The following is a 25,810-nucleotide window of genomic DNA, read 5'->3' as shown; positions in this document are numbered from 1 at the left end:
ATATGTTGAGGTACAATCTCCAACTCGGTTTTACAGTGAAAACTGCAGGAACTTCAAACCGGCACTGGGAAACAGACTGAGAAACAAGAATAAAATTTCTCCTGCATACTTTTCCCTTTTTAATAGATGAACGAACGTTTCTCCACATGCTCAGTTTTGAGAGATAAATGTGTGTGAAAGCCTTCCTTCACTAGCTTCTTGTGAACATAAAGTTTCTTTTAAGTTGCAAAATACACTCCATAGAAATATATGTGCTGGTACTAGCTCCAACTCGGTTTTACATTGAAAACTGCAGGAACTTCAACCCGGCACTGGGAAACACACTGAGAAACCAGAGTAAAATTTCTCCTGCAACCTTTTCCATTTGTAATAGATGAACGAACGTCTCTCCACATGCTCAGTTCTGAGAGATAAATGTGTGTGAAAGCCGTCCTTCACTAGCTTATTGTGAACATAAAGTTTCTTTTAAGTTGAAAAATACACTCCATAGATATATATGTGCTGGTACAAGCTCCAACTCGATTTTAAAGTGAAAACTGCAGGAACTTCACACCGCCATTAGGAAAAAGTCTGAGAAACCACTGTAAAATTTTCCCTGCAACTAGATCCTTTTGTGCTGGATGAAAGAACGTCTCTACACATGCTCAGTTCTGATATATAAGTGTGTTTGTAAGCCGTCCTTCAACTAGCTTGTTAGGAACACCAAGGATCTTTCCAGTAGCAAACTACACTAAATACATATATATGTTGTGGTTCTGGCTCCAACTCGGTTTTACAGTTAAAACTGCAGGAACTTCTAACCGGCACTTGGAAAAAGGCTGAGATACCACAATAATATTTCCTCCTGCAACCTGTTCCATTTGGGCTGGGTGAACAAACGTCTCTCCACATGTTCATTTCTGAAAAATAAGTGTGTGTGAAAGCCGTTCTTCACCTAGCTTCTTGGGAACACAAAGTTTCCTTTCATGGGCCAACTACATTCCATACATATATATGGGGAGGTACGAGCTCCAACTCGGTTTTACAGTGAAAACTGCAGGAAATTCAAACAGGCACTGGGAGACAGACTGAGAAACCTGAGTAAAATATCTCCTGCAACCTTTTCCATTTGTGCTAGATGAACGAATGTCTCTCCTCATGCTCAGTTCTGAGAGATAAGAGTGTGTGAAAGCCTTCCTTTACTAGCTTGATGGGAATACAAAGTTTCATTTCAGTTGAAAAACTCCACTCCATGTATATATATGGGGAGGTTACTAGCTCCAACTCGGTTTTACAGTGAAAACTGCAGGAACTTCAAACCGTAACTAGGAAACAGACTGAGAAACCACAATAAAATTTTCTCCAGTAAACCGTTCCATTTGTGTTGCATGAACGAAATGTCTCTCCACATGTTCAGTTCTGAGGGATATGTGTGTGTGAAAGCCGTCCTTCACATAGCTTCTTGGGTATACAATGTTTCTTTTCAGTTGCAAATTACAATCAATACATATATATAGGAATTTACTATCTCCAACTCTGTTTTACACTGAAAAATGCAGGAACTTCAAACCGGGACTAGGAAACAGACTGAGAAACCACAGTAAATATTTCCACTGCAAACATTTCCCTTTGTGCTAGATGAATGAACGTCTGTCCACATGCTCAGTTCTGATATATAAGAGTGCGTTAAAGCCGAACTTCACATCGCTTGTTAGGAACACCAACTTTCTTTCAGTAGCAAACTACACTAAATTCATATATATGTTGAGGTACTAGCTCCAACTCGGTTTAACAGTGAAAACTGCAGGAAATTCAAACAGGCACTGGGAAACAGACTGATAAACCAGTGTAAAATTTCTCCTGCAACATTTTTCATTTGTGCTAGATGAAAGAATGTCTCTCCACATGCTCAGTTCTGAGACATAATTGTGTGTGAAAGCCTTCCTTTACTATCTTGATGGGAATACAAAGTTTCTTTTCAGTTGCAAACTCCACTCCATATATATATATGGGGAGGTACTAGCTCCAACTCGGTTTTACAGTGAAAACTGCAGGAACTTCAAAACGGCACTAGGAACCAACCTGGGAAACCAGAATAAAAGTTTCTACTGCAACCCGTTCCTTTAGTGCTAGATGAACGGACGTCTCAACACAGGCTCAGTTCTGAGAGATAATTGGGTATTTAATCCGTCCTTAACCTAGCTTTTTGGGAACACAAAGTTTCTTTTCAATTGCAAAGTAGAAACCAAACATATATATGGGGAGGTACTAGCTCCAACTCGTTTTTTCAGTGAAAACTTGCAGGAACTTCAAAACCGACACTATGAACAGAGTGAGAAACCACAGTAAAAGTTTCCCCTTCATTGCGTTCCCTTTGTGCTAGATGAATGAACGTCTCTCCACATAATCAGTTCTGATATATAAGTGTGTGTGAAAGCCGTCCTTCACAAACATTGTTAGGAACACCAAGTTTTTTTTCAGTAGCAAACTACACTAATTTCATATATATGTTAAGGTACTATCTCGAACTCGGTTTTACAGTGAAAACTTCAGGAACTTCAAACCGCACTGGGAAACAGACTGAGAAACCAGAATAAAACTTCTCCCTGCAACCTTTTCCATTTGTGATATATGAACAAACTTCTCCCAACATGCTCAGTTCTGAGAGATAAGTGTGTGTGAAAGCCGTACTTCACCCAGCTTGTTGGGAACACAAAGTTTCTTTTCAGTTGCAAACTACAATCCATACATATATATGGGGAGGTAATAGCTCCAAATCTCTTTTACAGTGAAAACTGCAGGAACTATAAACAAGCACTGGGAAAACAGACTGAGAAAGCAGAGTAAAATTTCTCCTGCAAATTTTCTATTTTGCTAGGTGAACGAACTTCTCTCAAGATGAAAGATCTGAGAATTTAGTGTGTGTTAAAGCCTTAATTCATATTGCTTGTTAGGAAACCAAACTTCCTTTAAATTTGCAAAAGACACTCCATACATATAAATGGGGAGGTTCTAGCTCCAAGTCGATTTTTCAGTGAAAACTGCAGGAACTTCAAACCGGCACTTGGAAACAGACTAAGATACCACAATAATATTTTCTCCTGTAACCCGTTCCATTTGTGCTGGATGAACGAACGTCTCTCAAGATGCAAACGTCTGAGGATTTAGTGTGTGAGAAAGCCGTAATTCACCTAGCTTGTTGGGAACAGAAACTTCGTTTTAGGTTGCAAACTACACTCCATACAATTATATGGGGAGTTACTAGATCCAGCTCGATTTTACAGTGAAAACTGCAGGAACTTCAATCCGCCACTAGGAATCAGACTGAGAAACCACACAAAAAGTTTTCTCTTGCAAACTTTTCCATTTGTGCTAGATGAACGAACGTCTCTCCACATGCTCATTTGTGAGAGTTGAGTGTGTGTGAAAGCCGTCCTTCACTAGCTTCTTGGGAACACAAAGTTTCTTTTAATTTTCCAACTACAATCCATACATATATATGGGAAGATACCTGCTCCAACTCGGTTTTACAGTGAAAACTGCAGGAATTTCAAACCAGCACTAAGAAACAGACTGAGAAACCGCAGTAAATCTTTCCCCTGCAACTCGTTCCACTTGTGCTAGATGAGCGATAGTCAATCCACATGATCAGTTATGAGAGATAAGTGTGTGTGAAAGCCGTCCTTCACCTAGCTTCTTGGGAACACAAAGTTACTTTTCATGTGCCAACTACACTTCATACATATATATGGGGAGGTACGAGCTCCAACTCGATTTTACAGTGAAAACTGCAGGAACTTCAAACCGCCACTAGGAAACAGACTGGGAAACCACACAAAAAGTTTCTCCTGCAACACGTTCCATTTGTGCTGGATGAAAGAACGTCTCCCCAAATGCTCAGTTCTGAGAGATAATTGTGTGTGAATGCCGTACTTCACTTAGCTTGTTAGGAAAACCAAGGTTCTTTCTGTAGCAAACTACACTATATTCATATATATGTTGAGGTACTAGCTCCAACTCGGTTTTACATTGAAAACTATAGGAACTTCATACCGGCACTGGGAAACAGACTGAGAAACCGAGTAAAATTTCTCCTGCAATCTTTTCCATTTGTGATAGATGAACGAACGTCTCCCAACATGCTCAGTTCTGAGAGATAAGAGTGTGAGAAAGCCGTCCTTCACTAGCTTGTTGGGAACACAAAGTTTGTTTTAAGTTGCACAATACAATCCTTATATATATATGGGGAGGTACTAGCTCCAACACGTTTTTTCTGTGAAAACTGCAGGAACTTTAAACCCACACTAGGAAACAGACAGAAACAACAGAAAAGTTTTCCCTGCAAACCATTCCCTTTGTGCTAGATGAATGAACGTCTCTACACATGCTCAGTTATGATATATAAGTGTGTGTGAAAGCCGTCTTCCACCTCAATTGTTAGGAACACCAAGTTTCTTTTCAGAAGCAAACTACACTAAATTCAAAATTATGTTGAGGTACTCGCTCCAACTTGGTTTTACAGTGAAAACTGCAGGAAATTCAAACAGGCACCTGGGAAACAGACTGAGAAACCAGAGTCAAATTTTATCTTGCAAACCGCTCCATTTTTGCTACATGACGAACCTCTCTCAACATGCACAGATCTGAGAATTTAGTGTGTGTTAAAGCGTTAATTCACCTTGCTTGTTAGGAAAACAAACTTCCTTTTAAGTTGCAAACAACACTGCATACATATAAATTGGGAGGTACTAGCTCCAACTCGGTTTTACAGTGAAAACTGCAGGAACCTTCAAACCGAAACTAGGAAACAGACTGAGAAACGAGAATAAAAGTTTCTACTGCACCTGTTCCCATAGTGCTAGATGAACGAACGTCTCTCCACATGCTCAGTTCTGAGAGATAAAAGTGTGTGAAAGACGTCCTTCACTAGCTTCTTGGGAACACAAAGATTTTCTGTGTTGCAAACTACACACCATACATATATATGGGGAGGTACTTTGTCCAACTCGGTTTTACAGTGAAAACTGCAGGAAATTCAAACCGGCTCTAGGAAACAGACTGAGAAAACAGAGTCAAATTTATCTTGCAATCCATTCCAATTGTGCCAAATGGACGAACGTCTCTCAAGATGCAAAGATCTGAGAATTTAGTTTGTGTGAAAGCCGTAATTCACCTAGCTTGTTGGGAACACAAACTTCCTTTTAAGTTGCAAACTACACTCCATACAAATATATGGGTAGGTACTAGCTCCAACTCGATTTTACAGTGAAAACTGCAGGAACTTCAAACCGAAACTAGGAAACAGACTGAGAAACCAGAGTCAAATTTTATCTTGAAAACCGTTCCATTTTTGCTAGATGAACGAACCTCTCTCAAGATGCAAAGATCTGAGTATTAGTGTGTATTCAAGCCTTCATTCACCTTGCTATTTAGGAAAACAAACTTCCTTTTAAGTTGCAAACTACACCCATACATATAAATAGGGAGGTACCAGCTCCAACTCGGTTTTACACTGAAAACTGCAGGAATTCAAACCTTAACTAGGAAACAGACTGAGAAACCACAATAAAATTTTCTCCTGTAACACGTTCCTTTTGTGCTGGATGAACGAACATTTCTCCACATGCTCAGTTCTGAGAGATAAGTGTGTGTGAAAGCCGTATTTCACCTAGCTTGTTGGGAACACAAAGTTTCTTTTCAGTTGGAAACTACACTCCATACATATATATGGTGAGGTAATAGCTCCAAATCGATTTTACAGTGAAAACTGCAGGAACATCAAACCGGCAGTAAGAAACAGACTGAGATACCAGAATAAAGTTGCACCTGCAACCCGTTCCATTTGTGCTGGATGAACGAACGCCTCTCCACATGCTCAGTTCTGAGAGATTAGTGTGTGTGAGAGCCGTCTTTCTCCTAGCTTCTTAGGAACACCAAGTTTCTTTTCTGTAGCCAACTACACTAAATTCATATATATTGAAGTACTAGCTCCAACTCGGTTTTACAGTGAAAACTGCACGAAATTCAAACCGGCACTAGGAAACAGACAGAACCCAGAATAAAAGTTTCTACTGCAACCCGTTCCTTTAGTGCTAGATGAACGAACATCTCTCCACATGCTCATTTCTGAGAGATAAGTGTGTGTGAATTCCGTCCTTCACCTAGCTTTTTGGGAACACAAATTTTCTTTTCAGTTGCAAACTACACACCATACATATATATGGGGAGTTACTAGCTCCAACTTTTTTACAGTGAAAACTGCAGGAACTTCAAACCGGCACTGGGAAAGAGACTGAGAAACCAGAGTAAAATTTCTTCTGCAACCTTTACCATTTGTGCTAGATGAACGAACGTCTCACAACATGCTCAGTTCTGAGAGATAAGAGTGTGTTTAATCCGTCCTTCACCTAGCTTTTTGGGAACACACAGTTTCTTTTAAGTTGCAAATTACAAACCATATATATATGGGTAGGTACTAGCTCCAACACGGTTTTACAGTGAAAACTGCAGGAAATTCAAACCGGCACTAGGAAACAGACTGAGAAACCAGAGTCAAAGTTATCTTGCAAACCATTCCATTTGTGCTGGATGAACGAACGTCTCTCAAGATGCAAAATCTGAGAATTTAGTGTGTGTGAAAGCCGTAATTCACCTAGCTTGTTGGGAACACAAACTTCCTTTTAAGTTGCAAACTACACTCCATACAATTATATGGGGAGTTACTAGCTCCAACTCGGTTTTACAGTGAAAACTGCAGGAACTTCAAACCGCCACTAGGAAACAGACTGAGAAACCACACAAAAAGTTTCTCCTGCAACACGTTCCATTTGTGCTGGATGAAAGAACGTCTCCCAAATGCTCAGTTCTGAGAGATAATTGTGTGTGAATGCCGTACTTCACCTAGCTTGTTAGGAAAACCAAGGTTCTTTTCTGTAGCAAACTACACTAAATTCATATATATGTTGAGGTACTAGCTCCAACTCGGTTTTACATTGAAAACTGTAGGAACTTCATACCGGCACTGGGAAACAGACTGAGAAACCGGAGTAAAATTTCTCCTGCAATCTTTTCCATTTGTGATAGATGAACGAACGTCTCCCAACATGCTCAGTTCTGAGAGATAAGAGTGTGAGAAAGCCGTCCTTCACTAGCTTGTTGGGAACCCAAAGTTTGTTTTAAGTTGCACAATACAATCCATACATATATATGGGGAGGTACTAGCTCCAACTCGGTTTTTCAGTGAAAACTGCAGGAACTTTAAACCCACACTAGGAAACAGACAGAAACAACAAAAAAGTTTTCCCTGCAAACCATTCCCTTTGTGCTAGATGAATGAACGTCTCTACACATGCTCAGTTATGATATATAAGTGTGTGTGAAAGCCGTCTTTCACCTCAATTGTTAGGAACACCAAGTTTCTTTTCAGAAGCAAACTACACTAAATTCAAAATTATGTTGAGGTACTCGCTCCAACATGGGTTTACAGTGAAAACTGCAGGAAATTCAAACAGGCACTGGGAAACAGACTGAGAAACCAGAGTCAAATTTTATCTTGCAAACCGCTCCATTTTTGCTACATGAACGAACCTCTCTCAACATGCACAGATCTGAGAATTTAGTGTGTTAAAGCGTTAATTCACCTTGCTTGTTAGGAAAACAAACTTCCTTTTAAGTTGCAAACAACACTGCATACATATAAATTGGGAGGTACTAGCTCCAACTCGGTTTTACAGTGAAAATTGCAGGAACTTCAAACCGGCACTAGGAAAGAGACTGAGAAACGAGAATAAAAGTTTCTACTGCAACCTGTTCCCATAGTGCTAGATGAACGAACGTCTCTCCACATGCTCAGTTCTGAGAGATAAGAGTGTGTGAAAGACGTCCTTCACTAGCTTCTTGGGAACACAAAGATTTTCTGTGTTGCAAACTACACACCATACATATATATGGGGAGGTACTTGGTCCAACTCGGTTTTACAGTGAAAACTGCAGGAAATTCAAACCGGCACTAGGAAACAGACTGAGAAACAGAGTCAAATTTATCTTGCAATCCATTCCAATTGTGCCAAATGGACGAACGTCTCTCAAGATGCAAAGATCTGAGAATTTAGTTTGTGTGAAAGCCGTAATTCACCTAGCTTTTGGGAACACAAACTTCCTTTTAAGTTGCAAACTACACTCCATACAATATATGGGGAGGTACTAGCTCCAACTCGATTTTACAGTGAAACTGCAGGAACTCAAACGAACTAGGAAACAGACTGAGAAACCAGAGTCAAATTTATATCTTGAAAACCGTTCCATTTTTGCTAGATGAACGAACCTCTCTCAAGATGCAAAGATCTGAGTATTTAGAGTGTATTAAAGCCTTCATTCACCTTGCTTTTTAGGAAAACAAACTTCCTTTTAAGTTGCAAAACTACACTCCATACATATAAATAGGGAGGTACCAGCTCCAACTCGGTTTTACACAACTGAACTGCAGGAACTTCAAACCTTAACTAGGAAACAGACTGAGAAACCACAATAAAATTTTCTCCTGTAACACGTTCCTTTTGTGCTGGATGAACGAACATTTCTCCACATGCTCAGTTCTGAGAAATAAGTGTGTGTGAAAGCCGTATTTCACCTAGCTTGTTGGGAACACAAAGTTTCTTTTCAGTTGGAAACTACACTCCATACATATATATGGGAGGTAATAGCTCCAAATCGATTTTACAGTGAAAACTGCAGGAACATCAAACCGGCAGTAAGAAACAGACTGAGATACCAGAATAAGAGTTGCACCTGCAACCCGTTCCATTTGTGCTGGATGAACGAACGCCTCTCCACATGCTCAATTCTGACAGATTAGTGGTGTGAGAGCCGTCTTTCACCTAGCTTCTTAGGAACACCAAGTTTCTTTTCTGTAGCCAACTACACTAAATTCATATATATGTTGAGGTCTAGCTCCAACTCGGTTTTACAGTGAAAACTGCACGAAATTCAAACCGGCACTAGGAAACAGACTGAGAACCCAGAATAAAATTTTCTACTGCAACCCGTTCTTTAGTGCTAGATGAACGAACATCTCTCCAAATGCTCAGTTCTGAGACATAAGTGTATGTGAAAGCCGTCCTTCACCAAGCTTTTTGGGAAAACAAAGTTTCTTTTCAGTTGCCAACTACACTCCTCACATATATATGGTGAGGTACTATCTCCAACTAGGTTTTACACTGAAAAATGCAGGAACATCAAACCGGGACTAGGAAACAGACTGAGAAACCACAGTAAATGTTTCCACTTCAAACAGTTCCCTTTACGCTTGATGAATGAACGTCTCTACACATGCTCAGTTCTGATATAAAGAGTGCTTGAAAGCCGAACTTCACATCGCTTGTTAGGAACACACAACTTTCTTTCAGTAGCAACTACACTATATTCATATATATGTTGATGTACGATCTCCAACTCTGTTTTATAGTGAAAAATGAAGGAACTTCTAACCGGCACTGGGAAAGAGACTGAGAAACCAGAGTAAAATTTCTTCTGCAACCTTTACCATTTGTGCTAGATGAACGAATGTCTCTCCACATGCTCAGTTCTGAGAGATAAGTGTGTGTTTAATCTGTCCTTCACCTAGCTTTTTGGGAACACACAGTTTCTTTAAAGTTGCAAATTACAAACCATACATATATATGGGTAGTACTAGCTCCAACACGGTTTTACAGTGAAAACTGCAGGAAATTCAAACCGGCACTAGAAACAGACTGAGAAACCAGAGTCAAAGTTATCTTGCAAACCATTCCATTTGTGCTGGATGAACGAACGTCTCTCAAGATGCAAAATCTGAGAATTAGTGTGTGAAAGCCGTAATTCACCTAGCTTGTTGGGAACACAAACTTCCTTTTAAGTTGCAAACTACACTCCATACAATTATATGGGGAGTTACTAGCTCCAACTCGGTTTTACAGTGTAAACTGCAGGAAATTCAAACTGCCACTAGGAAACAGACTGAGTAACCACACAAAAAGTTTCTCCTGCAACACGTTCCATTTGTGCTGGATGAAAGAACGTCTCCCAAAATGCTCAGTTCTGGGAGATAATTGTGTGTGAATGCCGTACTTCACCTAGCTTGTTAGGAAAACCAAGGTTCTTTTCAGTAGCAACTACACTAAATTCATATATATGTTGAGGTACTAACTCCAACTCGGTTTTACATTGAAAAATGTAGGAACTTCAAACCGGCACTGGGAAACAGACTGAGAAACCGGAGTAAAATTTCTCCTGCAATCTTTTCCATTTGTGATAGATGAACGAACGTCTCCCAACATGCTCAGTTCTGAGAGATAAGGTGTGTGAAAGCCGTCCTTCACTAGCTTGTTGGGAACAGAAAGTTTCTTTTAAGTTGCAAAATACACTCCATAATATATATGGGGAGGTACTAGCTCCAACTCGGTTTTTCAGTGAAAATTGCAGGAACTTTAAACCCCCAATAGGAAACAGACAGAAACAACAGAAAAGTTTTCCCTGCAAACCATTCCCTTTGTGCTAGATGAATGAACGTCTCTACACATGCTCAGTTATGATATATAGTGTGTGTGAAAGCCGTCTTTCACATAACTTGTTAGGAACACCAAGTTTCTTTTCAGAAGCAAACTACACAAAATTCATAATTATGTTGAGGTACTCGCTCCAACTTGATTTTACAGTGAAAACTGCAGGAAATTCAAACAGGCACTGGGAAACAGACTGAGAAACCACACTAAAAGATGCTCCTGCAAACCGTTCCATTTGTGCTGGATGAAAGAACGTCTCTCCACATGCTCAGTTCTGAGAGATAAGTGTGTGTGAAAGCCGTCCTTCACCTTGCTTGTGGGAACACAAAGTTTCTTTTCAGTTGCAAACTACAATCCAACATATATATGGGGAGGTAATAGCTCCAAATCTCTTTTACAGTGAAAACTGCAGGAACTATAAACAAGCACTGGGAAACAGACTGAGAAAGCAGAGTAAAATTTCTCCTGCAAAGTTTTCCATTTGTGCTAGGTGAACGAACGTCTCTCAAGATGAAAGATCTGAGAATTTAGTGTGTGTTAAAGCCTGAATTCACCTTTCTTGTTAGGAAAACAAACTTCCTTTTAAGTTGCAAAAGACACTCCATAATATAAATGGGGAGGTTCTAGCTCCAACTCGGTTTTACAGTGAAAAATGCAGGAACTTCAAACCGACACTAGGAAATAAACTGAGAAACAAGAGGCAAATTTTATCTTGCAAACCGTTCCATTTTTGCTAGATGAACGAACCTCTATCAAGATGCAAAAATTTGAGAATTTATTGTGTATTAAAGCCTGAATTCACCTTGCTTGTTAGGAAAACAACTTCCTTTTAGGTTGCAAAAGCCACTCCATACATATAAATGGGGAGGTATAGCTCCAACACGGTTTTACAGTGAAAAATGCAGGAACATAAAAGGGCACTAGGAAACAGAATGAGAAACCAGTGTAAAAGTTTCTCCTGCAACCCGTTCACTTTTTGCTGGATGAACGAACGTCTCTCCACATGCTCAGTTCTGATACATAATTGTGTGTGAAAGATGACGTACACCTAGCTTGTTAGGAAAACCAAGTTCCTTTCAATAGCAAACTACACTAAATTCATGTATATGTTTAGGTACTAACTCCAACTAGGTTTTACAGTGAAAACTGCAGGAATTTCAAACCGGCTCTGGGAAACAGACTGAGAAACCACACTAAAACATTCTACTGCTAACCGTTCCATTTGTGCTAAATGAACGAACGTCTCTCCACATGCTCAGTTCTGAGAGATTTTTGTGTGTGAAAGCCGAACATCACCTAGCTTGTTGGGAACACAAAATTTCTTTTCAGTTGCAACCTACAATCCCTACATATATATGGGAGGTACTAGCTTCCAAATCGATTTCACAGTTTAAACTGCAGAACTTCAAACCGACACTAGGAAACAGACTGAGAAACCACAGTAAAGTTTCCCTGCACCAAGATCCCTTTGTGCCAGATGAATGAACGTCTCTACACATGCTCAGTTATGATATATAACTGTGGGGGAAACACGACTTTCACTTAACTTGTTAGGAAAACCAGTTTCTTTCCAGAAGCAAACTGCACTAAATTCATAATTATGTTGAGGTACTCGCTCCAACTTGGTTTTACAGTGAAACTGCAGGAAATTCAAACAGGCACTGGGGAAACAGACTGAGAAAAACAGAGTCAAATTTTACCTTATAAACGGTTCCATTTTTGCTACATGAACGAACCTCTCTCAACATGCACAGATCTGAGAATTTAGTGTGTGTTAAAGCCTTAATTCACCATGCTTGTTAGGAAAACATACTTCCTTTTAAGTTGCAAACAACACTGCATACATATAAATTGGGAGGTACTAGCTCCAAACTCGGTTTTACAGTGAAAACTGCAGGAACTTCAAACCGGCACTAGGGAAGAGACTGAGAAACGAGAATAAAAGTTTCTACTGCAACCTGTTTCCATAGTGCTAGATGAACGTACGTCTCTCCACATGCTGAGGTTCTGAGAGATAAGAGTGTGTGAAAGCCGTCCTTCACTAGCTTCTTCGGAACACAAAGATTTTCTCAGTTGCAAAACTACACACTATACACATATATGGGGAGGTACTTGGTCCAACTCGGTTTTACAGTGAAAATTAAAGGAACTTCAAACCGCCAGTAGGAAACAGACTGAGAAAACAACACTAAAAGTTTCTCCTGCAAACCGATCCATTTGTGCTGGATGAAAGAACGTCTCTCCACATGCTCAGTTCTGAGAGATAATTGTGTGTGAAAGCCGTCCTACACCTGGCTTGTTGGGAACACAAAATTTCTTTCAGTTGCAAACTACACTGCATACATTATATGGTGGGGTACTAGCTCCAAATCTATTTTACAGTGAAAACTGCAGGAACTTCAAAACGGCACTAAGAAACAGACTGAGAAACCACAGTCAAATTTCCCCTGCAAGCGTTCCCTTTGTGCTAGATGAATGAACTTCTCTCTACATACTCATTTCTGATATATAATTTTGTGTGAAAGCCGATCTTCACCTAGCTTTTTAGGAACACCCAGGTTCTTTTCAGTAGCAAACTACACTAAATTCATATTTATGTTGAAGTACTAGCTCCAACTCGGTTTTACAGTGAAAACTGCAGGAACTTCAAACCGGCAGTAGGAAACAGACTGAGAAACCAGATTCATAGTTTATCTAGCAAACCGTTCCATTTTTGCTAGATGAACGAACGTCTCTCAAGATGCAAAGATCTGAGGATTAAGTGTGTGTGAAAGCCGTAATTCACCAAGCTTGTTGGGATCACAAACTTCCTTTTAAGTTGCAAACTACACTCCATAAATATATATGGGGAGGTACTAGCACCAACTCGGTTTGACTGTGAAAACTTCAGGAACTTCAATCCACCACTAGGAAACACACTGAGAAACCACAATAAAAGTTTCTCTTGCAACCGTTCCAATTGTGCTGGATGAAGTAACGTCTCTCCACATGCTCAGTTCTGAGAGATAATTGTGTGTGAAAGCCGTTCTTCACCTAGCTTGTTGGGAACACAAGTTTCTTTAATTTGCAAAATACACTCCATACATATATATGGGGAGGTACTAGCTCCAACTCGGTTTTTCAGTGAATACTGCAGGAACTTTAAACCGACACTAGGAAACAGACTGAGAAACCACAGAAAAGTTTTCCCTGCAAACCATTCCCTTTGTGCTAGATGAATGAACGTCTCTACACATGCTCAGTTATGATATATAAGTGTGTGTGAAGAAGTCTTTCACCTAGCTTGTTAGGAACACCAAGTTTCTTTTCAGAAGCAAACTACAACTAAATTCATAATTATGTTGAGGTACTCGCTCCAACTTGGTTTTACAGTGAAAACTGCAGGAAATTCAACAGGAACTGGGAAACAGACTGAGAAACCAGAGTCAAATTTTATCTTGCAAACCGTTTCCATTTTTGCTACATGAACGAACCTCTCTCAAAATGCACAGATCTGAGAATGTATTGTGTGTTAAAGCCTTAATTCACCTTGCTTGTTAGGAAAACAAACTTCCTTTTAAGTTGCAAACAACACTGCATACATATAAATTGGGAGGTACTAGCTCCAACGCGGTTTTACAGTGAAAATTGCAGGAACTTCAAACCGGCACTAGGATAGAGACTGAGAAACGAGAATAAAAGTTTCTACTGCAACATGTTCCCATAGTGCTAGATGAACGAACGTCTCTCACATGCTCAGTTCTGAGAGATAAGAGTGTGTGAAAGCCGTCCTTCACGAGCTTCTTGGGAACACAAAGATTTTCTCAGCTGCAAACTACACACCATACATATATATGGGGAGGTACTTGGTCCAACTCGGTTTTACAGTGATAACTGCAGGAACTTCAAACCGGCACAAGGAAACAGACTGAGAAAACCACAGTAAAAGATTCCCCTGCTAGAGATCCCTTTGTGCTAGGTGAATGAACGTCTCTCCTCATAATCAGTTCTTATATATAAATGTGTGTGAAAGCCGTCCTTCACAAATATTGTTAGGAACACCAAGTTTCTTTTCAGTAGCAAACTACACTGAAATCATATATATGTTGAGGTACAATCTCCAACTCGGTTTTTACAGTGAAAACTGCAGGAACTTCAAACCGGCACTGGGAAACAGACTGAGAAACAAGAATAAAAATTTCTCCTGCATACTTTTCCCTTTTTAATAGATGAACGAACCGTTTCTCCACATGCTCAGTTTTGAGAGATAAATGTGTGTGAAAGCCTTCCTTCACTAGCTTCTTGTGAACATAAAGTTTCTTTTAAGTTGCAAAATACACTCCATAGAAATATATGTGCTGGTACTAGCTCCAACTCGGTTTTACATTGAAAACTGCAGGAACTTCAACCCGGCACTGGGAAACACACTGAGAAACCAGAGTAAAAATTTCTCCTGCAACCTTTTCCATTTGTAATAGATGAACGAACGTCTCTCCACATGCTCAGTTCTGAGAGATAAATGTGTGTGAAAGCCGTCCTTCACTAGCTTATTGTGAACATAAAGTTTCTTTTAAGTTGAAAAATACACTCCATAGATATATATGTGCTGGTACAAGCTCCAACTCGATTTTAAAGTGAAAACTGCAGGAACTTCACACCGCCATTAGGAAAAAGTCTGAGAAACCACTGTAAATTTTCCCTGCAACTAGATCCTTTTGTGCTGGATGAAAGAACGTCTCTACACATGCTCAGTTCTGATATATAAGTGTGTTTTGTAAGCCGTCCTTCAACTAGCTTGTTAGGAACACCAAGGATCTTTCCAGTAGCAAACTACACTAAATACATATATATGTTGTGGTTCTGGCTCCAACTCGGTTTTACAGTTAAAACTGCAGGAACTTCTAACCGGCACTTGGAAAAAGGCTGAGATACCACAATAATATTTTCCTCCTGCAACCTGTTCCATTTGGGCTGGGTGAACAAACGTCTCTCCACATGTTCATTTCTGAAAAATAAGTGTGTGTGAAAGCCGTTCTTCACCTAGCTTCTTGGGAACACAAAGTTTCCTTTCATGGGCCAACTACATTCCATACATATATATGGGGAGGTACGAGCTCCAACTCGGTTTTACAGTGAAAACTGCAGGAAATTCAAACAGGCACTGGGAGACAGACTGAGAAACCTGAGTAAAATATCTCCTGCAACCTTTTCCATTTGTGCTAGATGAACGAATGTCTCTCCTCATGCTCAGTTCTGAGAGATAAGAGTGTGTGAAAGCCTTCCTTTACTAGCTTGATGGGAATACAAAGTTTCATTTCAGTTGAAAACTCCACTCCATGTATATATATGGGGAGGGTACTAGCTCCAACTCGGTTTTACAGTGAAAACTGCAGGAACTTCAAACCGTAACTAGGAAACAGACTGAGAAACCACAATAAAATTTTCTCCAGTAAACCGTTCCATTTGTGTTGCATGAACGAATGTCTCTCCACATGTTCAGTTCTGAGGGATATGTGTGTGTGAAAGCCGTCCTTCACATAGCTTCTTGGGTATACAATGTTTCTTTTCAGTTGCAAATTACAATCAATACATATATATAGGAATTTACTATCTCCAACTCTGTTTTACACTGAAAAATGCAGGAACTTCAAACCGGGACTAGGAAACAGACTGAGAAACCACAGTAAATATTTCCACTGCAAACATTTCCCTTTGTGCTAGATGAATGAACGTCTGTCCACATGCTCAGTTCTGATATATAAGAGTGCGTTAAAGCCGAACTTCACATCGCTTGTTAGGAACACCAACTTTCTTTCAGTAGCAAACTACACTAAATTCATATATATGTTGAGGTACTAGCTCCAACTCGGTTTAACAGTGAAAACTGCAGGAAATTCAAACAGGCACTGGGAAACAGACTGATAAACCAGTGTAAAATTTCTCCTGCAACATTTTTCATTTGTGCTAGATGAAAGAATGTCTCTCCACATGCTCAGTTCTGAGACATAATTGTGTGTGAAAGCCTTCCTTTACTATCTTGATGGGAATACAAAGTTTCTTTTCAGTTGCAAACTCCACTCCATATATATATATGGGGAGGTACTAGCTCCAACTCGGTTTTACAGTGAAAACTGCAGGAACTTCAAAACGGCACTAGGAACCAACTGGGAAACCAGAATAAAAGTTTCTACTGCAACCCGTTCCTTTAGTGCTAGATGAACGGACGTCTCAACACAGGCTCAGTTCTGAGAGATAATTGGGTATTTAATCCGTCCTTAACCTAGCTTTTTGGGAACACAAAGTTTCTTTTCAATTGCAAAGTAGAAACCAAACATATATATGGGGAGGTACTAGCTCCAACTCGTTTTTTCAGTGAAAACTGCAGGAACTTCAAACCGACACTATGAAACAGAGTGAGAAACCACAGTAAAAGTTTCCCCTTCATGCGTTCCCTTTGTGCTAGATGAATGAACGTCTCTCCACATAATCAGTTCTGATATATAAGTGTGTGTGAAAGCCGTCCTTCACAAACATTGTTAGGAACACCAAGTTTTTTTTCAGTAGCAAACTACACTAATTTCATATATATGTTAAGGTACTATCTCGAACTCGGTTTTACAGTGAAAACTTCAGGAACTTCAAACCGGCACTGGGAAACAGACTGAGAAACCAGAATAAAACTTCTCCTGCAACCTTTTCCATTTGTGATATATGAACAAACTTCTCCCAACATGCTCAGTTCTGAGAGATAAGTGTGTGTGAAAGCCGTACTTCACCCAGCTTGTTGGGAACACAAAGTTTCTTTTCAGTTGCAAACTACAATCCATACATATATATGGGGAGGTAATAGCTCCAAATCTCTTTTACAGTGAAAACTGCAGGAACTATAAACAAGCACTGGGAAACAGACTGAGAAAGCAGAGTAAAATTTCTCCTGCAAATTTTTCTATTTTTGCTAGGTGAACGAACTTCTCTCAAGATGAAAGATCTGAGAATTTAGTGTGTGTTAAAGCCTTAATTCATATTGCTTGTTAGGAAACCAAACTTCCTTTAAATTTGCAAAAGACACTCCATACATATAAATGGGGAGGTTCTAGCTCCAAGTCGATTTTTCAGTGAAAACTGCAGGAACTTCAAACCGGCACTTGGAAACAGACTAAGATACCACAATAATATTTTCTCCTGTAACCCGTTCCATTTGTGCTGGATGAACGAACGTCTCTCAAGATGCAAACGTCTGAGGATTTAGTGTGTGAGAAAGCCGTAATTCACCTAGCTTGTTGGGAACAGAAACTTCGTTTTAGGTTGCAAACTACACTCCATACAATTATATGGGGAGTTACTAGATCCAGCTCGATTTTACAGTGAAAACTGCAGGAACTTCAATCCGCCACTAGGAATCAGACTGAGAAACCACACAAAAAGTTTCTCTTGCAAACTTTTCCATTTGTGCTAGATGAACGAACGTCTCTCCACATGCTCATTTGTGAGAGTTGAGTGTGTGTGAAAGCCGTCCTTCACTAGCTTCTTGGGAACACAAAGTTTCTTTTAATTTTCCAACTACAATCCATACATATATATGGGAAGATACCTGCTCCAACTCGGTTTTACAGTGAAAACTGCAGGAATTTCAAACCAGCACTAAGAAACAGACTGAGAAACCGCAGTAAATCTTTCCCCTGCAACTCGTTCCACTTGTGCTAGATGAGCGATAGTCAATCCACATGATCAGTTATGAGAGATAAGTGTGTGTGAAAGCCGTCCTTCACCTAGCTTCTTGGGAACACAAAGTTACTTTTCATGTGCCAACTACACTTCATACATATATATGGGGAGGTACGAGCTCCAACTCGATTTTACAGTGAAAACTGCAGGAACTTCAAACCGCCACTAGGAAACAGACTGGGAAACCACACAAAAAGTTTCTCCTGCAACACGTTCCATTTGTGCTGGATGAAAGAACGTCTCCCCAAATGCTCAGTTCTGAGAGATAATTGTGTGTGAATGCCGTACTTCACTTAGCTTGTTAGGAAAACCAAGGTTCTTTTCTGTAGCAAACTACACTATATTCATATATATGTTGAGGTACTAGCTCCAACTCGGTTTTACATTGAAAACTATAGGAACTTCATACCGGCACTGGGAAACAGACTGAGAAACCGGAGTAAAAATTTCTCCTGCAATCTTTTCCATTTGTGATAGATGAACGAACGTCTCCCAACATGCTCAGTTCTGAGAGATAAGAGTGTGAGAAAGCCGTCCTTCACTAGCTTGTTGGGAACACAAAGTTTGTTTTAAGTTGCACAATACAATCCTTATATATATGGGGAGGTACTAGCTCCAACACGTTTTTTCTGTGAAAACTGCAGGAACTTTAAACCCACACTAGGAAACAGACAGAAACAACAGAAAAGTTTTCCCTGCAAACCATTCCCTTTGTGCTAGATGAATGAACGTCTCTACACATGCTCAGTTATGATATATAAGTGTGTGTGAAAGCCGTCTTCCACCTCAATTGTTAGGAACACCAAGTTTCTTTTCAGAAGCAAACTACACTAAATTCAAAATTATGTTGAGGTACTCGCTCCAACTTGGTTTTACAGTGAAAACTGCAGGAAATTCAAACAGGCACTGGGAAACAGACTGAGAAACCAGAGTCAAATTTTATCTTGCAAACCGCTCCATTTTTGCTACATGAACGAACCTCTCTCAACATGCACAGATCTGAGAATTTAGTGTGTGTTAAAGCGTTAATTCACCTTGCTTGTTAGGAAAACAAACTTCCTTTTAAGTTGCAAACAACACTGCATACATATAAATTGGGAGGTACTAGCTCCAACTCGGTTTTACAGTGAAAACTGCAGGAACTTCAAACCGAAACTAGGAAACAGACTGAGAAACGAGAATAAAAGTTTCTACTGCAACCTGTTCCCATAGTGCTAGATGAACGAACGTCTCTCCACATGCTCAGTTCTGAGAGATAAAAGTGTGTGAAAGACGTCCTTCACTAGCTTCTTGGGAACACAAAGATTTTCTGTGTTGCAAACTACACACCATACATATATATGGGGAGGTACTTTGTCCAACTCGGTTTTACAGTGAAAACTGCAGGAAATTCAAACCGGCTCTAGGAAACAGACTGAGAAAACAGAGTCAAATTTATCTTGCAATCCATTCCAATTGTGCCAAATGGACGAACGTCTCTCAAGATGCAAAGATCTGAGAATTTAGTTTGTGTGAAAGCCGTAATTCACCTAGCTTGTTGGGAACACAAACTTCCTTTTAAGTTGCAAACTACACTCCATACAAATATATGGGTAGGTACTAGCTCCAACTCGATTTTACAGTGAAAACTGCAGGAACTTCAAACCGAAACTAGGAAACAGACTGAGAAACCAGAGTCAAATTTTATCTTGAAAACCGTTCCATTTTTGCTAGATGAACGAACCTCTCTCAAGATGCAAAGATCTGAGTATTCAGTGTGTATTCAAGCCTTCATTCACCTTGCTATTTAGGAAAACAAACTTCCTTTTAAGTTGCAAACTACACCCCATACATATAAATAGGGAGGTACCAGCTCCAACTCGGTTTTACACTGAAAACTGCAGGAATTTCAAACCTTAACTAGGAAACAGACTGAGAAACCACAATAAAATTTTCTCCTGTAACACGTTCCTTTTGTGCTGGATGAACGAACATTTCTCCACATGCTCAGTTCTGAGAGATAAGTGTGTGTGAAAGCCGTATTTCACCTAGCTTGTTGGGAACACAAAGTTTCTTTTCAGTTGGAAACTACACTCCATACATATATATGGTGAGGTAATAGCTCCAAATCGATTTTACAGTGAAAACTGCAGGAACATCAAACCGGCATTAAGAAACAGACTGAGATACCAGAATAAGAGTTGCACCTGCAACCCGTTCCATTTGTGCTGGATGAACGAACGCCTCTCCACATGCTCAGTTCTGACAGATTAGTGTGTGTGAGAGCCGTCTTTCACCTAGCTTCTTAGGAACACCAAGTTTCTTTTCTGTAGCCAACTACACTAAATTCATATATATATTGAAGTACTAGCTCCAACTCGGTTTTACAGTGAAAACTGCACGAAATTCAAACCGGCACTAGGAAACAGACAGAACCCAGAATAAAAGTTTCTACTGCAACCCGTTCCTTTAGTGCTAGATGAACGAACATCTCTCCACATGCTCATTTCTGAGAGATAAGTGTGTGTGAATTCCGTCCTTCACCTAGCTTTTTGGGAACACAAATTTTCTTTTCAGTTGCAAACTACACACCATACATATATATGGGGAGTTACTAGCTCCAACTATTTTTTACAGTGAAAACTGCAGGAACTTCAAACCGGCACTGGGAAAGAGACTGAGAAACCAGAGTAAAATTTCTTCTGCAACCTTTACCATTTGTGCTAGATGAACGAACGTCTCACAACATGCTCTGTTCTGAGAGATAAGAGTGGGTTTAATCCGTCCTTCACCTAGCTTTTTGGGAACACACAGTTTCTTTTAAGTTGCAAATTACAAACCATACATATATATGGGTAGGTACTAGCTCCAACACGGTTTTACAGTGAAAACTGCAGGAAATTCAAACCGGCACTAGGAAACAGACTGAGAAACCAGAGTCAAAGTTATGTTGCAAACCATTCCATTTGTGCTGGATGAACGAACGTCTCTCAAGATGCAAAATCTGAGAATTTAGTGTGTGTGAAAGCCGTAATTCACCTAGCTTGTTGGGAACACAAACTTCCTTTTAAGTTGCAAACTACACTCTATAAAATTATATGGGGAGTTACTAGCTCCAACTCGGTTTTACAGTGAAAACTGCAGGAACTTCAAACCGCCACTAGGAAACAGACTGAGAAACCACACAAAAAGTTTCTCCTGCAACACGTTCCATTTGTGCTGGATGAAAGAACGTCTCCCCAAATGCTCAGTTCTGGGAGATAATTGTGTGTGAATGCCGTACTTCACCTAGCTTGTTAGGAAAACCAAGGTTCTTTTCTGTAGCAAACTACACTAAATTCATATATATGTTGAGGTACTAGCTCCAACTCGGTTTTACATTGAAAACTGTAGGAACTTCATACCGGCACTGGGAAACAGACTGAGAAACCGGAGTAAAATTTCTCCTGCAATCTTTTCCATTTGTGATAGATGAACGAACGTCTCCCAACATGCTCAGTTCTGAGAGATAAGAGTGTGAGAAAGCCGTCCTTCACTAGCTTGTTGGGAACCCAAAGTTTGTTTTAAGTTGCACAATACAATCCATACATATATATGGGGAGGTACTAGCTCCAACTCGGTTTTTCAGTGAAAACTGCAGGAACTTTAAACCCACACTAGGAAACAGACAGAAACAACAAAAAAGTTTTCCCTGCAAACCATTCCCTTTGTGCTAGATGAATGAACGTCTCTACACATGCTCAGTTATGATATATAAGTGTGTGTGAAAGCCGTCTTTCACCTCAATTGTTAGGAACACCAAGTTTCTTTTCAGAAGCAAACTACACTAAATTCAAAATTATGTTGAGGTACTCGCTCCAACATGGGTTTACAGTGAAAACTGCAGGAAATTCAAACAGGCACTGGGAAACAGACTGAGAAACCAGAGTCAAATTTTATCTTGCAAACCGCTCCATTTTTGCTACATGAACGAACCTCTCTCAACATGCACAGATCTGAGAATTTAGTGTGTGTTAAAGCGTTAATTCACCTTGCTTGTTAGGAAAACAAACTTCCTTTTAAGTTGCAAACAACACTGCATACATATAAATTGGGAGGTACTAGCTCCAACTCGGTTTTACAGTGAAAATTGCAGGAACTTCAAACCGGCACTAGGAAAGAGACTGAGAAACGAGAATAAAAGTTTCTACTGCAACCTGTTCCCATAGTGCTAGATGAACGAACGTCTCTCCACATGCTCAGTTCTGAGAGATAAGAGTGTGTGAAAGACGTCCTTCACTAGCTTCTTGGGAACACAAAGATTTTCTGTGTTGCAAACTACACACCATACATATATATGGGGAGGTACTTTGTCCAACTCGGTTTTACAGTGAAAACTGCAGGAAATTCAAACCGGCTCTAGGAAACAGACTGAGAAAACAGAGTCAAATTTATCTTGCAATCCATTCCAATTGTGCCAAATGGACGAACGTCTCTCAAGATGCAAAGATCTGTGAATTTAGTTTGTTTGAAAGCCGTAATTCACCTAGCTTTTTGGGAACACAAACTTCCTTTTAAGTTGCAAACTACACTCCATACAAATATATGGGGAGGTACTAGCTCCAACTCGATTTTACAGTGAAAACTGCAGGAACTTCAAACCGAAACTAGGAAACAGACTGAGAAACCAGAGTCAAATTTTATCTTGAAAACCGTTCCATTTTTGCTAGATGAACGAACCTCTCTCAAGATGCAAAGATCTGAGTATTTAGAGTGTATTAAAGCCTTCATTCACCTTGCTTTTTAGGAAAACAAACTTCCTTTTAAGTTGCAAACTACACTCCATACATATAAATAGGGAGGTACCAGCTCCAACTCGGTTTTACACTGAAAACTGCAGGAACTTCAAACCTTAACTAGGAAACAGACTGAGAAACCACAATAAAATTTTCTCCTGTAACACGTTCCTTTTGTGCTGGATGAACGAACATTTCTCCACATGCTCAGTTCTGAGAGATAAGTGTGTGTGAAAGCCGTATTTCACCTAGCTTGTTGGGAACACAAAGTTTCTTTTCAGTTGGAAACTACACTCCATACATATATATGGGGAGGTAATAGCTCCAAATCGATTTTACAGTGAAAACTGCAGGAACATCAAACCGGCAGTAAGAAACAGACTGAGATACCAGAATAAGAGTTGCACCTGCAACCCGTTCCATTTGTGCTGGATGAACGAACGCCTCTCCACATGCTCAATTCTGACAGATTAGTGTGTGTGAGAGCCGTCTTTCACCTAGCTTCTTAGGAACACCAAGTTTCTTTTCTGTAGCCAACTACACTAAATTCATATATATGTTGAGGTACTAGCTCCAACTCGGTTTTACAGTGAAAACTGCACGAAATTCAAACCGGCACTAGGAAACAGACTGAGAACCCAGAATAAAATTTTCTACTGCAACCCGTTCCTTTAGTGCTAGATGAACGAACATCTCTCCAAATGCTCAGTTCTGAGACATAAGTGTATGTGAAAGCCGTCCTTCACCAAGCTTTTTGGGAAAACAAAGTTTCTTTTCAGTTGCCAACTACACTCCTCACATATATATGGTGAGGTACTATCTCCAACTAGGTTTTACACTGAAAAATGCAGGAACATCAAACCGGGACTAGGAAACAGACTGAGAAACCACAGTAAATGTTTCCACTTCAAACAGTTCCCTTTACGCTTGATGAATGAACGTCTCTACACATGCTCAGTTCTGATATAAAAGAGTGCTTGAAAGCCGAACTTCACATCGCTTGTTAGGAACACCAACTTTCTTTCAGTAGCAAACTACACTATATTCATATATATGTTGATGTACGATCTCCAACTCTGTTTTATAGTGAAAAATGAAGGAACTTCTAACCGGCACTGGGAAAGAGACTGAGAAACCAGAGTAAAATTTCTTCTGCAACCTTTACCATTTGTGCTAGATGAACGAATGTCTCTCCACATGCTCAGTTCTGAGAGATAAGTGTGTGTTTAATCTGTCCTTCACCTAGCTTTTTGGGAACACACAGTTTCTTTAAAGTTGCAAATTACAAACCATACATATATATGGGTAGGTACTAGCTCCAACACGGTTTTACAGTGAAAACTGCAGGAAATTCAAACCGGCACTAGGAAACAGACTGAGAAACCAGAGTCAAAGTTATCTTGCAAACCATTCCATTTGTGCTGGATGAACGAACGTCTCTCAAGATGCAAAATCTGAGAATTTAGTGTGTGTGAAAGCCGTAATTCACCTAGCTTGTTGGGAACACAAACTTCCTTTTAAGTTGCAAACTACACTCCATACAATTATATGGGGAGTTACTAGCTCCAACTCGGTTTTACAGTGAAAACTGCAGGAAATTCAAACTGCCACTAGGAAACAGACTGAGTAACCACACAAAAAGTTTCTCCTGCAACACGTTCCATTTGTGCTGGATGAAAGAACGTCTCCCAAAATGCTCAGTTCTGGGAGATAATTGTGTGTGAATGCCGTACTTCACCTAGCTTGTTAGGAAAACCAAGGTTCTTTTCAGTAGCAAACTACACTAAATTCATATATATGTTGAGGTACTAACTCCAACTCGGTTTTACATTGAAAAATGTAGGAACTTCAAACCGGCACTGGGAAACAGACTGAGAAACCGGAGTAAAATTTCTCCTGCAATCTTTTCCATTTGTGATAGATGAACGAACGTCTCCCAACATGCTCAGTTCTGAGAGATAAGGGTGTGTGAAAGCCGTCCTTCACTAGCTTGTTGGGAACAGAAAGTTTCTTTTAAGTTGCAAAATACACTCCATACATATATATGGGGAGGTACTAGCTCCAACTCGGTTTTTCAGTGAAAATTGCAGGAACTTTAAACCCCCAATAGGAAACAGACAGAAACAACAGAAAAGTTTTCCCTGCAAACCATTCCCTTTGTGCTAGATGAATGAACGTCTCTACACATGCTCAGTTATGATATATAAGTGTGTGTGAAAGCCGTCTTTCACATAACTTGTTAGGAACACCAAGTTTCTTTTCAGAAGCAAACTACACAAAATTCATAATTATGTTGAGGTACTCGCTCCAACTTGATTTTACAGTGAAAACTGCAGGAAATTCAAACAGGCACTGGGAAACAGACTGAGAAACCACACTAAAAGATGCTCCTGCAAACCGTTCCATTTGTGCTGGATGAAAGAACGTCTCTCCACATGCTCAGTTCTGAGAGATAAGTGTGTGTGAAAGCCGTCCTTCACCTTGCTTGTTGGGAACACAAAGTTTCTTTTCAGTTGCAAACTACAATCCATACATATATATGGGGAGGTAATAGCTCCAAATCTCTTTTACAGTGAAAACTGCAGGAACTATAAACAAGCACTGGGAAACAGACTGAGAAAGCAGAGTAAAATTTCTCCTGCAAAGTTTTCCATTTGTGCTAGGTGAACGAACGTCTCTCAAGATGAAAGATCTGAGAATTTAGTGTGTGTTAAAGCCTGAATTCACCTTTCTTGTTAGGAAAACAAACTTCCTTTTAAGTTGCAAAAGACACTCCATAATATAAATGGGGAGGTTCTAGCTCCAACTCGGTTTTACAGTGAAAAATGCAGGAAC

This window comes from Camelus ferus, chromosome 36 (assembly GCF_009834535.1).
Source record: "Camelus ferus isolate YT-003-E chromosome 36, BCGSAC_Cfer_1.0, whole genome shotgun sequence".
Lineage (NCBI taxonomy): Eukaryota > Metazoa > Chordata > Mammalia > Artiodactyla > Camelidae > Camelus > Camelus ferus.
The sequence above is the reverse complement of the archived record's forward strand: the minus strand, read 5'-3'. Positions refer to the sequence as shown.